A 14,386-nucleotide genomic window follows, 5' to 3' on the forward strand; every position below is an offset into this window, starting at 1 on the left:
TTGCCATCAAATTCATGACTCTCTGTGTTCACCCATGCTGGAAATATTATTCCTTAGGGATTGGTACTTGGTGACTTGGTTCTTCCATCACTTCAGCATTCCAAGGATATAGCTTCACAGCCATTGGACAGCTTGAGAGATGTGTTTACTTTCCAAAGCTGTCCTTGCAAGCTTCTCTCCAACATTACCACCATCACGGTAATATTGAGTCTGAGCCTGTTTTCCACCATCAAATGTAACTCATGTTAATAACAATCTTTACCCTGTTTCTCTTCAAGAACATTGAAGGATTGGGCACGTGGTTGGCTCAGTGGGTTGGGCCTCTGCCTACGGCTTGGGCCATGATCTTAGGGTCTTGGGATCAAACCCTGCATCGGGCTCTCTGCTTGGTGGGGAACCTTCATTCCCCTTCTCTCTCTGCCTGTCTCTCTGCCTACTTGTGATCTCTCTCTCTGTGTCAAATAAATAAATAAAATCTTTAAGAAAAAGTTTTAAGAAAAAAGAACATTGAGGGATTTCAGCCTTTTTCTCAATCTTTAAGTATTTAGGCTCTCAGATAAAACAGTGGTGATACATTCATGAAGTTGAGCTGTTGTTACCTGAATATTTCAAAACCAATGATTTCTCCCCATAATCGTTTATTTTCAAGAAGAGAACAAATATAATACATCACATTCTTAATTGGTCCCCAGATTTGTTCTCCACACATAAGGAAACATGATATAGTAGAGAGTGAGAAATCATTACTGCAATGTAAATGACTAGAGATGTCATTTTCCTTTCAGGAAGGGTAAAAGCAGTCTTCTTCTGCCAGAGCAGCTTCGCTCAGCACACTGTGTCACTTCAGCCAAGTCACTTAACCTTCATGGTCTTTAGTTTTCCTGAGATATAAAATGGGGTATAAACTCGATGACCTCTGTTGGCCCATTTGGCTCTTTCACTCTCTGATTTGCTAGCAATTCACAAGATGAAGGTCACTTTCCTTTTGCCACGTGTTGCTAATTGGGTTGCAGAAAATTAGTGCAGAGTGTTGGAGCCACTCATAAGTAGTTAATGTTTAAATTTTACTCAGGCAATCCTGCAAGGACTTGGGGGTTCAGAAGCTGAAGGGTCCTTCAATATATTTGAGGAATCCCCAGAACTTGGAGGGAGGCTTAAAGTATTGTCACTATTTTGTCAGAAGTTTATTATTAAAAATGGTCTGGCTGGCATTCTCAAAGATTTCTGAGCCCCTTCTAGAAAGAAATAACTATTCACACAAAAATTATTGATTTCAGGGTAAACTCTCTGAATTTGCAGGAAATAACTGCTTCGCTTTTGGAACTTACGTACTGTACTGATCATCTTGGTTATAAAAGTATAAAAAGTTCAAAAAAGCAATGGAATCAGGAAGAGGAGAATAAAGAACATACGTATTGTTATACAACATACACAGAGCCAAAAGTATTATTTTGAAGAATCTTGGGAAAAAAATGCTCAAAATAGTAAGTTAAACAAAATAATCTAGATGAAGGAATTTATAATAGGCTCTTAACTTTGAAAAGGAGTGCAAAATATTAATAGGATTTGTGTCTGCATGGCAAGGATTATAGCTGCATTCTATATTCTTTTTTTTTAAGATTTTATTTATTTATTTGACAGGCAGAGATCACAAGTAGGCAGAGAGGCAGGCAGAGAGAGAGAGAAGAGGAAGCAGGCTCTCTGCTAGCAGAGAGCCCAATGCGGGGCTGGATCCCAGGACCCTGGGATCATGACTGAGCCAAAGGCAGAGGCTTAACCCACTGAACCACCCAGGCACCCCTGCATTCTATACTCTTCATATTTTTCTGTAGTATGTTAATATTATTCACAAAGTCTGCATAACTTTTTTGAGATCGACAATTAAAGTATTGAGAATTCAACATCCCTTTGGACTGTTTCTTCTGTGTACTCAAGGGTGTGTTTTGTCCAAGTTGCATTACTGTTGAATAGTGTGGCTTTTTTTTTTTTTCCAAACTGACTAAGGATATAAACAACTTTAAAACATTGTTTGAGGATTCCCATATTTCTAGTTAACAATAATAGCTTACAAATATATTACCAAAGAGCTTTTATGCACTTCCATTTTCACTAGACAGTTTGACTTTTTGGACATCTCTGGGGCAGTGTGACATTATTATTCCCTCACTCATAAGTGACATATTGTCTGATGCCTATCACTGTGTTACCTCAGGCTCCTCAGTTTCTCCATTTGGTACATAATACTCAGGTCAGAAGGACTCCATTGTTGGTATTTTATTCTACCAAATAAACATTTCTAGATAAAGTGAAACAAATTGATTCTGAAAGATGAAAGTCTCTGTCATTTTTCCTGAAGTTGACCTCCCAAATTATTTGAACTACAGACTATTTTGTGTATCCGTATTAGATCTAATATCTCTTGTTCTTTGCACAGACAAGCTAAAATATTGTGTGAAAATGAATGTAATTGAGGAGGCTTTCTGGGAACTAAAGAATGGATAAGTAGTTGTCCACAGGTGAGCTTGCCTTTTCGTCAGAGCAGGGGTTCTACAGCGGACTCCTCGTGTCTTCTTTGCTTCTGTTTCTCTTCAGTTCCCGTGAAGACTGGTTAAGAGTTTCAGGTCTCTGTCATTTAATACTTACTCAATGACCTTGTTTGAGTTGCTCAGTTACCTTTTTTGTGCCATAGTTACCTTTTTTCTACAGTGGGGTAAAAGCATTACCTACCTCCTAGGGTTGATGAGATCATTTCACAAGTTCCCACCATAAAGTACTCAAGATAGTGTCTCACTCAAAGTTAAGTGCTTAGGGCATATGAGGTATTATCATTATCATTATCATTGCTATTGTGATCACTAGGTATTAAGTGTGCTGCATATTTACCTTATCATGTCCTGAATTAATACAGGTGCTGTTTCCCTGATGCATTGCATTCTGATATCACCTACCGGTGACTCTGGTTTTGTTTTGTTTTGTTTTGTTTTATACACATCTATAATCAGGGTCCCTGAGAGGCAAAATGTAGATTTATAGAAATAATATGTAACTGAAAAAGTACAACTCCCAGAATGTAACCATAAAATCCATTTGATTTTGTTTTCCAGTGTCTCTGTAAAATATATTCAGTAGAAGTTTTTGCTCTATTACTGGAGGGAAAACTCCAAATAGTTCATTACTATTGGGTAATAGGAAGTCCTAAGGTCACTTTATATACAAAATACAGTCTTGATTCAGAAAATAGGCTGTCTAGTCCAATGTATTAGTCAACATTCAGTCTTCATTTGGTTCCCTTCTCCAGCTGAGGCACAGTTTTAGTGGGCCACTTGTTTGTGGGAGTCAAGTCTGATCCATCTTCTCCACACTGGCTCCTCTCTCCTTCCTTCCCCTCTGGGGCTATTGCCTTCAATCTTATCAGAGTAAAAATAAGGTGGATGAGAGCAATGTAAGGGCATGAAGATAGTTCTTTCTTGAGTGATAACATCACAATCTGTTTTGTTCTTTCCTATCCTACCAGGATTTTTTCTTCCAAGGATGCTTCCATAAGTTCTTTGGAAGATCCCTTCTGATGGCAACTTTTGCCAAGACTTGAGAAAAGGATTCCATCTATCCAGTGGCAGCAACCCACTCTGCCTGTGGTTTTGCGGTGGGCCCCACCATGTGGTCACTTTCCATCCTCTTTCCTCCTCCATTTCTCTCCCTCAAGAAGTCATAACACCCCTAGGACTGCTTGAACTCCATGTGTTCCCATATAGAAACCACAGAAAACACTACAAATTTGTTCTGATGAACTTTGAAAGCCAGGTTGATGCCAAAACATTAGTAACCCTGGAGTTACACTGCCAGAGCACTTAGTCATCCCATTTCTCCTCTTGTAGATTTCATAGGAAGAAGTCAGATATTAGTTCTCTGTGCTCCCACGCACACCCACCCACCCACATATGCACGCCTGGGGTAGTCACACTTTACATCCTCTACGTAGGCCCCTTGCAAAGCCCCTCCCTAGGTTTTAGTTACAGGGTACAATTTTCTGCAGAGAAAACTTCTACACAGGATTTTCTTCACAGCAATCCAGTCTTTCCTTGTTTTAGACTTTCACACAAACTAGGGACTACAATAACTGTGAGGCAGTCTTCTCGGCCTTTTCCTTGGGTTCCTCTGGGGGGACACTTTCACACTTCCTTCAGTGCCTATTATCTTTAACTTCTTGGCATTTCATTTGCAGTATCATATTTAAAATCCATTTTTTATGGGCCAGGTAGGTCTTTTACATACAGTTTTAAAATATTCCAGAAATATTTCAGTAATTGTATATAACATATAATCTGTCAACATTCAAAGTTAAAAATAACCAAGGCCACATGAAAATCATTGCAATTTAAACTTTGGGAAAGAGTTGCAGATTTTAAGATGAAAAAAATGTCCTGCAATGAAGTGAAACAAATATTACTGAGTATCATTGGAATTTTTTTTTAATGTGGACTCTATAATTGAATTCTAAGATTAAGAAAAAAAAGAACATTTACACTATGATGAAGTAAAATGACCTTTTAGCTACACAGTTTGAAGTTGCACTAATGGATTTAGCTCTATCAGAAAGAAAAGTTCCATTTCATTTTCTGCCTATCACCCACAAATATAATAGATTATAATGCTAAAGGATAATCAATCATATGACAGTGGAAATGAGTTTGCATAAAATTCATTTGCTTGAAAATAGAAGCACTCATATTTACCAAAATTGCAGTTAACTAAGAAGTGATACAGTAACAGCAGAGTTAAACCGTAGAACAAAGTGCTCTACTAAACTTAATTGGAAACAGCATTTATGTAGTGGTTGAAATAGAAGGATTGAAAATGTGAACAACAGTAATGTAATGTTTTCTGTTGGGATTAAAACATTTAAATGTTAGAATATTATATTTTAATATGTAATTGTGAACAAAATGCACTTTAAATTGTGCACGTGTATGAGTACTTGAGAAATGGGCTTCCAAATTCTCATTAATGTAATTTTTAGACCGAAGAAGTATGATATTTCCAAATGGCTTTTTCACCCATAATAATGAGAAAGATACTGTTTTGAGCATTTTTCTTTCACTGAATATCTGCTACTTTATTTTTTTTATTACATGATCAAACCAATTGATGCTCATTTTGAACAAGGAAGATTTATGGTGTTTGCACTTTAGAAAAGATGAATTTATTCAGGGAGTTTTTATTGGTATATGTAACATCTTATTTAGTCTTACTGAGATATGTGTATTAGAAAAAAAATCTCATTATATTGATTTGGTAAAATGACTTTATTGGTTTGCAGTATTCCTAATTTGAGAGGGAAATGAACTTCCTATGAAACTGGTTATTTAAAAGAAACAAGTATCAAATTGCTGTGGCCCTGGAAGCTAAGATTAATTCATAACCCAAGAAGAGAAAAATATTTTATAAAATTTAACTCTTTACTATTCAATCCATAGTCCTGAATTAAGTTTCATAGGCCATCTTAAGCAGTTGTTTCATGTGTATTAATCAAATAAAGACAAGAAAGATTATTGACAGGTTACCAGAAATTTAAATTTTGTATCAGAGATGAGATTCAAAGCATCTGCTAGTTTTTCTTGTTAGATAGTTTTCATATTTGTAAAATGAGATGATTTATTCACTTCCAATAAGGAATGCCATGTTATCCTATACTAGGGGAAAAGTTTTTGATTACTCTTTCAGTCAGGGTCTAATCAGGAGATAGAAACCACATTTCAATTTGGAAAGAGGAAGTTTAACATAAAGAATTAACAACTTTAAGAGAGGATTAGAATAACTAATAATAAGTAGTTATAAAAGATACAATTATTTCCTCTGGGGCTGACATTGAGTGCTTAAGGACTATTTCCTCCTTCCTGCCTCCAATCCTGACATCCAAATCTTGTTGGAGTAGGCAAAGCCATGGCATAGGATGGCAGAGAAGTTCTGGTGCCTCACTAGCAGAACTTGCTGGAAATATGTCCTCCGGAAATTATGGGAAACTGACCCTCTGTTTACAGGAAGGTGTATCCCCAGAGCACTTTGCTCCAAAACCACCTGAGAGGTATGTCAGGGAAAGCTACTAGTGATGAGTGGTGTTGGCAATCAGAACTTCAGGATCTGGACCCTGGAAAAGCAGCCATTTATGCAGTTCCTGAGTACTGGAGAAATAACTTGTGCTGAAGAATTGGACACTGGAGAAGCCACATACACTGCAAAAGCTGAAGGCTAGGGACATTACATGTCTTGCAGGAACATGGTGCATACGAAGCCATGCCTGTTGTAGAAGTTGGGTAGGTGAGTAACCTTCATGCTTCAGGAGTCAGCTGAGCAATGAGCAAGCACACAAGAACCAGGAGGGAAAACCCTTTCTTCTGCAGTCTCTGTAGTGCCCTCTACTCACAAAGCTTAACATCTTCCCTACTGACAATAGAAAAATGTATATATTATTAAAAAGCTCACCTCCATTTTCTCAGAGCAGTTATTGAAGGGTACATTTGGAGCTGTGAGGCAATACATTGATAACTGGCACAAATAAAATTAATAGAAAAGCATGCTTAATAGTTCTTTGATCCTGAATTAGGCCTGCTGTGCTAGTCTCAAGTGGTGTATGCCTTGGGTCAAACCCATTGTCCTGGCCCCTGTCTTATCTGGGCTCCTGCCTAAAAACCTGTATTCCATTCAGAGTACGTTGGTGTATTTACCCAGGAGTGTTAACCAACCAGAACCCACATAGACCTTTGGACTACCTAATATCCTCCTTTGCAGAGATGTTTCTTTTCTCTTTCTCATCAGCTTCTTGGGTTTAAATCTGATTTACAGCTATGAGGTGATTCCTTTCTGCTTTGGTTTCCTTACTTGTAGAATGGCAGTAATATTGGCATCTGTATCATTGTTTTGCAGTTCTGAGGATTACATGAGTTAATTAATTCAAGTTAGCTATTTATTACCATACTCAGCATGTACCAAATGCTCTATAAATATTATATATTATGTTAACCTAAGTGTTCATTACTAAATTAGGTATTGTTATTGCTCTTGGCCTAAAGAGATGCTGGCTTTATTTAGGAAATCTCTACCAGGAGCTCCATAGGTTGTGGACTATTAATATCTCAAACCCTATGACCCCCACCCTGTTTTACTGTCCAAGCTAGTGGTAAATCATCCTTCTTAATTTAAATAAAAGAGAAGAAGAAGTTGAAAAGGATTGTGGGAAAATAAAAGAGAGGAAGAAGTTGAAAAAGGATTGTGGAAAAATATTTTCTTTATGGCCAAAATACCTGGCTACTGAACTGAACTTCTTTATTATTAGTTGTGTTATTGATCTTTGTCAAATTATTTAACCTCAACTCTCTCCTTCAAAAAATATATATAGATATATTCACATGCATTGTTTATATACACACACACACACACTCAGATTAAATAAGATAATGTACATAAAGCATCACTCCTAGAAAAACAAAGGTATTCAACACATATTACTTTTATTATAAAGCAAAACTTCCTGTAGCCTTCACCCAAGTGGCAGAGAGGTGTTTCTTTTTTTTTTTTTAATTAACTAATTAATTAACTAGTTTTGAAGAGGGGTATTTCTTTTTTTTTTTTTAAGGTTTTATTTATCTATTTATTTGTCAGAGAGAGAGAGCGTGCACAAGCGGGCAGAGTGGCAGGCAGGCAGAGGCGGAGAGAGAAGCAGGCTCCTTGCTGAATGATGCCTGAATGGAGCCCGATGCGGGACTCGATCCCAGGACTCTGGGATCATGACCTGAGCCAAAGGCAGTGGCTTAACCAACTGAGCCACCCAGGCATCCCGAAGAGGGGTATTTCTATGCCGAGGTTGCTGTGGAACTCTAGGACAATTAGGGAAATACACACAAAAGAACAGAAGTTCTAGTCTGGGAAAATAGAAAGTCAAGAATCACGATTACTGGGTTTCTCTAGTCTAGTTCAAAATCCAGTTACGGAATGAGTAAGTCATGGGAGTAAAAGGCCCAGCATAGGGGACATAGTCAAAGATACTGTAATAGCATTGTATGGTGAGAGATGACAACTACACTTGTGGGGAGCATAACATAAAGTGTAGAGTTGTTGAATCCCTATGTTGTACACCTGAAACTAATGTAACATATTTGTAAACTATACTTAAAACAAACAAATGAAGAAACAAACAAAACCAGAATTTCCATATCTGTGATACTCTAGCTACTGAGAATTTCACAACCATTTTATTGGTTCAGGACCAGAACACAAAACAAAATGAAACACACTACAAGATCATGCCATCTTTTGTCCTGAATATCTTAGGAAGAGATGGAAATGGAGACCCTGAAAAATGAAAACCAGCCCAAAAAAACTGATGAGATTCCTTTCATTTGTTGAGCCAAGCCTATTGAATTTTCAAAGAATAAGGTCAGGACAAAAGATGGCATGATCTTGTAGTGTGTTTCATTTTGTTTTGTTTTCTGGTCCTGAACCAATAAAATGGTTGTGAAATTCTTTTTATTCCATCCCTTATATGTTAAAATGATAACTAGAGTCTGTCTGGTAATACTAATAGACAGAGGAACTCTGTGAAAAAGTTCTATCTTCCTAAACAAAGTTATTTGGAGTTAAGAGGGAACAGAATAAGGAACCCAAAGCTGAAATGCTGAAAGGAATGTGATAAAAATGTTTACAACCCTATTAATGATAATAATTTCTACTGGTTGCCTGGCATATATGCTAGGTTATAAGTTACTTTAATATTTAAGAATATGCCTGGGTATATTGTAGAAAAGGTTGAAATCAACTGAGTACGCCCAGGTTTACCCAGAATCTGCTCTCAGCTACTGAATGGATATAAGTGCAAAGCATCAGCTGAAAATCAAGGGTAGAGCTCTCGTTTCTTTCAAGGGGAGGGTCTAACTTTGACAGGTCACAAAATTTAGGGGTACAAAAATGTGACTTTATATACCTGGGTATTTCAAACCCCAGTTCTGCCTTATGGCAGCAAACATTATCATTGTTAGTTCCCCATAAATTCAGAATCACCCCTTATTCTCCACTCTAGGTGACACTTAAGTCCTGGGGGGCTTCTGTCCTTTTCTGGAATAAAAGTGGGCAACATGAGAACTTGTTTCTCATTTGGCCTTTGACCTATGTACAAAATCATCTGGCCCTAGGTCATAATCTTTATTACCTTATCTCCTGATTATTTTTCTGCCAAGTAAGGACCATATAGTCAATGTCATTTTCTGTTGCAGTATCAGTTGTCATGATCCAATGAAAGGAATCTAGTGTTTTTTTTGGTCTGATTTTCATTTTTCAGGGTCTTCACTTCCATCTATCCCTAAGATATTCAGGACAAAAGATGGTGTGATCTTGTAGTGGGTACCTCAAAGGGGTTTTTGCTCTTTTAGATTTATTAGCATTCTCTCTGTCTCTCTATCTCCCTCCCGCCCCTCTTTCATTCCTTTCCGCCCTCCTAAGATCTACATAATTCATGGTGCACAGAAATATTTAGCTTTTCTTCCACAGCATTCTCTGCTGCAGGAAGCTTTTGGGTTGAGACGACCGTGGACAATCACATTCCTGATATTCCTCAGGATTTCCTCCACATAATGATAATGCATGTGCCAATGTGGTGTGGATGTCCCCAGGTGCTTGTTGTCCCCAAGGACTCCAGATAAGTTGCTGGGCACAGATCTCCTCTACTTTTGGTTTCCCCAACATATCTGGAGCAAAAGAGTGGACAGGGTCAAGGACTTTTTTTTCCCCCCAATACCTTCTCTTGCTTATTTTCTTAACTCTTTTTTCTTTTTATCTTTAGATAATTAATTTAAAGAAAAAACATAAATTAAAACATTGTATGGCTTTCCTTTTGGTTTTGTCATGGCAACTCCTCCCTGAGACAAGATAAGTTTCTAAACCAACCTATTAAATATATTATAACCTCTGTAGCCCTCTCACTCTTAATCATTCTCCTTGATCACAAACTCTAAATTTTCTGAACTCCTCTAAAACCTGCCCCCCTGAAATAAATCAAATACTCAGGTAGAGTTGGGGATAATCTAATGGGACTATTAGCCCACGATTTAGAGAGTACATATTTACTAATATAGCCCAATACTGCATTAATGTCAGCAGCTGCCTCAAATATTGGCTTATTAAAAATTCAGAGAATTAGCATCTATACATTTTTCTGTGTAAATTGCTTCCCTACTCATACATATGCTATTGAATATTAGAACTAAATCACAGACCAGAATATTAATCACTAGGTCGCCCACCATGGTCTCTTTAAAATCTTTGGGGAAAATATGACTCGGTCAACTGATACATTTTCTGTTTCATGTAACTTGGCATTACCTATAAATGTAAAGAAGGTACAATTTATGCTTTTATCCAAATCACTGATTAAAATTTTAAACAGGGCTCAGCCAGGTGTTGCATAATGCTAGTTCTAGATAGAATCAAGTATGGGTGACTGAGACATTTCAGCTCAATCTAACTATTAAAATTCAGCTCACATTTTATCATCTTTCCAACAAAGATATCAATATTGACTTTTTAAAATGTTTACTGAACTTAAGAATAAACTATATTATCAAGAACTGTTGGTGTATCTGGATGGCTCAATCAGTTAAGCATCTGCCTTCAGCTCAGGTCATGACCCCAGTCTCCTGGAATTGAGCCCCACATCGGGCTCCCTGTTCATCATGGAGCCTGCTTCTTGCTCTCCCCCACTGCCCGTGCTCTCTCTCTCTCTCTCTCTCTCGCACTATCTCTCTCTCAAATAATTAAAATCTTAAAAAAAGGAACTGTTATCAAGAGAGATAACAAAGTAAGAAAAATGCAAACTTTTTTGTTGTTTGTTTAAAAATTATGCTAAACATCCTCTGTAACAGTGGTTTTTCACCTGAGGGTGATTCTGCTTTCTTTCTCCATAGAGAGTTAACAAAATCTGAGGAGGTTTTGAATTGTTACAATTTGTATGGGGGTGTCCCTGGCATCTGGATAGAGGCCATTTCTGGGGCTATGCATACTTTAATATGTAGAACACTTCCCACAACCAAAGACTACCCAGCCTAAAATATCAATAATCCACTGATGAGAAAACCTGCTCTACACTTTGCTCTTTAATGCTTATGCTCATTACTTCTTGTTCTTGTTCTTCTTCTTCTTTTTTTTTAATGCTCCTTACTTTTAAAGAAGTGTCCTTCCCCAGTTATGGAGATCTGCACAATTCATGGTATTAGTCTCTCTTTTAACTCCATTAACAAGAAAACCCTAGTGCTAAAATCTCATTATTTCCTAAACAGTATTCTAAGTCAAAACATACTATTCATTGCTCTGAGAAGTAAGAATATCAAGATCTTTTTCTTTATTGTAGATTCACAAAACATACTATTATTTCAAAACCCGAGGCATCTGGTAATAAAAAATATTTTTAATGTTATTTAAGAAAATAGACTTATTTTGATAAAGGATAGCATTTTTCTCAGCACATCTACTTATTCAATAAACTCTGTCAACAATTTTAGTACCATTATTTCAATTAGGCTACTTAGTAAAGACTAGAAGCACATACTCATGTTCATTAGGTACTGAAATTAAAAGTTGTTCTTGAATTAGTTATGATAAGGCTAATTGCCTTAGCAAATGACCCCCCGGATACTTATGAGCAAATGACCCCCCGAATCATCATGTCTGAACACAGTAAAAGCTTATTATTGGCTTATTTCATTGCCTAATGCAGTAAGCAGGCACGGATGATGAGAACTCTCCTCCACATAGTCGTTCTGGGGTATGGTCACCTTCAACCTCGAAGGTGAATTTATCTTCAGAAAGAAAGCATTCTTTATGAAAATAAAATGTCTGTTCTGGATACTGGATCCACTTCCATCCCCTTCCTATGTTCTGTTCCTTGTCAGAATTGCTAAACATGGTAGCAAGAGTCTGAACTTCTCAACTTCCTTACTCTGATGTTCTGGATGCAGTTTGGTTTCTGCCAAGGAGATTTTTCATCCTGAGATCTGGACAATGCAAGGGAGACAATGACACTTAGAAGTGCAGATGGGCTGGATCCACTTCCATTTATCTTCAGGGTCATTTTAGAAGGGTAGGTGATGTGGGGAAGGCATACTAGATCATAAGCTTCTTAGATCACAGATCACTTTGTCTTACACCCCTTGGTGAAAACTTGTTATGAGGGGACTAGAAAATGCCACTGCAGTCTGGGTACTACTTCCCATCAACAACACTATGTTATGAAAGAGAACAATTCTTGGACAGCTCTTCATTTATGCTCTAATGAAGAAGAGGTTTTTTTGTTGCTGTTTTTGACAGAATTCTGCCTAAGAAGAGAGTTATATTTACTTAGAAGAAAAATTTGGACAAGGTATTTGAGGAAAAGAGTAAAATGTTGGGCACATATTGAAAAGCAAAACAAAACAAAAACAGAACAAGAAAACCTTCAAAGTTCTAAAGATTTCCTTTTCTTTCATATAGATTATTAGAACGAAATTGCTTTTTCAAGTTGAGGGTAGAGGCCGGGACAGTGAATGATTTCGTAAGGTAAAGAAGAGAGGAAACTGACATTCTAGGAAGATGTTTGTGTATTAGAGGAATGAGGAAGCCTGATAAAAACAAGGGAGGACAAAGAAGGAAAACAGTAGGGGAGGCCATGATTGCAGGAAGTTTTTGAATTTAAAGCAATGCTTACTTAGATCTGTGTTTGGAACAAGATAAAATGAGATGATACAGGAGAAAACCAAGAGAATAGAGGTATCAGCATCAGGGTTACACTCTGTAAACAAAATTGCAATATCATCAGAAATGCTTACAGAGAACACATTATTTTTCCTAAATAGTGGCATTGTATCAGTTAGGGTTCAGTGCAACAGAACAGAAAACAATGCCAGGTACTTCAACAGACACAGTGCGAGGTACTTCAGGCAAAATTGTTTAATATAAAGATTAATTGTTTACCAAAATCTTTAACAAATTGGAGGAGTAGAAGTCAGGAAGCCACCACAGGACTTTTGGTATCAAAGCTTTTACAGCACTCCAGGCTCCAGAGATCAGCAACTGCTGCTACCTCAGCTGCATTGCTGCCAAGTCACAGCCTCCTCCATCCACCAAACAAGTGAAAAACATGGGGTCCAGCTGCCACTGACACCCACATCTGCTGGAGCCCATCTGCACTTCTAAGTGTCATTGTCTCCCTTGCATTCTCCAGATCTCAGGATGAGAAATCTCCCTGGCAGAAACCAAACTGCATCCAGAACATCAGAGTAAGGAAGTTGAGAAGTTGAGAAGTTCAGACTCTTGCTACCATGTTTAACAATTCCGACAAGGAACAGAACATAGGAAGGGGATGGAAGTGGATCCAGTATCCAGAACAGACATTTTATTTTCATTAAGAATGCTTTCTGGAATCGCTCGTTTCGTTAAAAGCTTAGTGATTTTTTTTTCCTTCTATATATTATATTAGTATTTATAAAAGTTATCTAAAATGTACTAATGATTTGATCAGAAATCCAAAGCCTATCTCTTCCAGTCAGTTCCCCCTACCCCCAAAGACCCCTATAACCAAAGACCTTTAATAGAAGCACAAAATATAAAACAGATTCAAAAGGAAAATTGGAGTATTGGAGCTGGGGAATGGTGTGGGATTTTATTCAATCTGGCCAGTCTCCTGCTCACCAGGCCCTCCCACGCAACTTTACAGGGAGAATCAAATAAGAAGCTTTGAGACTCCCTGGTCTGGATTGAGTAATGAAGATTTTGTTCTCACATCAACAAGACAGTGTGAGAAAGAATAAATTGAGGCAAGGGGAGGGAGGCAGCAGTAATTTAAATTGTGTCCTTTTCCAGAATATCGATCAAGTATTTTGATTGAACTGGCTGGTCAAGCTCAACTTGAGCTCAACTACCGTGACTTCTGTTGAGTTGATCAGCTGTTATAATTGACCTCATTGACAGACTGGTTGACCTAATACAAATAAATCTTCAAAGACAGTAACCTTCTGTCTGGTCACATTCCTCATTCAAATATACTTTGAAACATGTTCTGCTTCAGTCAGAAATGCTTTTTTGTTGTTGTTAAATTGCCATGTAGGTATGCAAAATAAATGTCATCCAGCTGTTTTATGACCTCCCCAGACACTCAGGTATCTGGGTGACAAGTACAGCAAACATCTAGCAGGTGGTGTGAGCGGCCTGAAGCAAGTCTTGTATTCTCAACCTGGAGATAATCCAAACTTTCTGGTTTGTGAAAGGAGGAAGAGCTCTGGTTCACATCTGTTATCTTAGAGCCATGATTAACAAATGAATGTCTCCTCAGGGTGATGTGTGTGTGTGTGTGAGAGAGAGAGAGATAGAG

The 14,386-nt window shown here is 37.6% G+C and overlaps 1 protein-coding gene across 4 annotated transcripts in view; it reads left to right on the top strand.

Moving 5' to 3' along the window:
- The window catches only part of INPP4B (inositol polyphosphate-4-phosphatase type II B), an 807,880-nt gene that overhangs the window by 293,697 nt on the left and 499,797 nt on the right, over positions 1-14,386 (top strand). The gene's annotated exons all lie outside the window — the stretch shown is intronic.

The sequence above is a fragment of the Lontra canadensis genome, unplaced genomic scaffold (assembly GCF_010015895.1).
Source record: "Lontra canadensis isolate GAN:19392208 unplaced genomic scaffold, GSC_riverotter_1.0 scaffold1, whole genome shotgun sequence".
NCBI lineage: Eukaryota > Metazoa > Chordata > Mammalia > Carnivora > Mustelidae > Lontra > Lontra canadensis.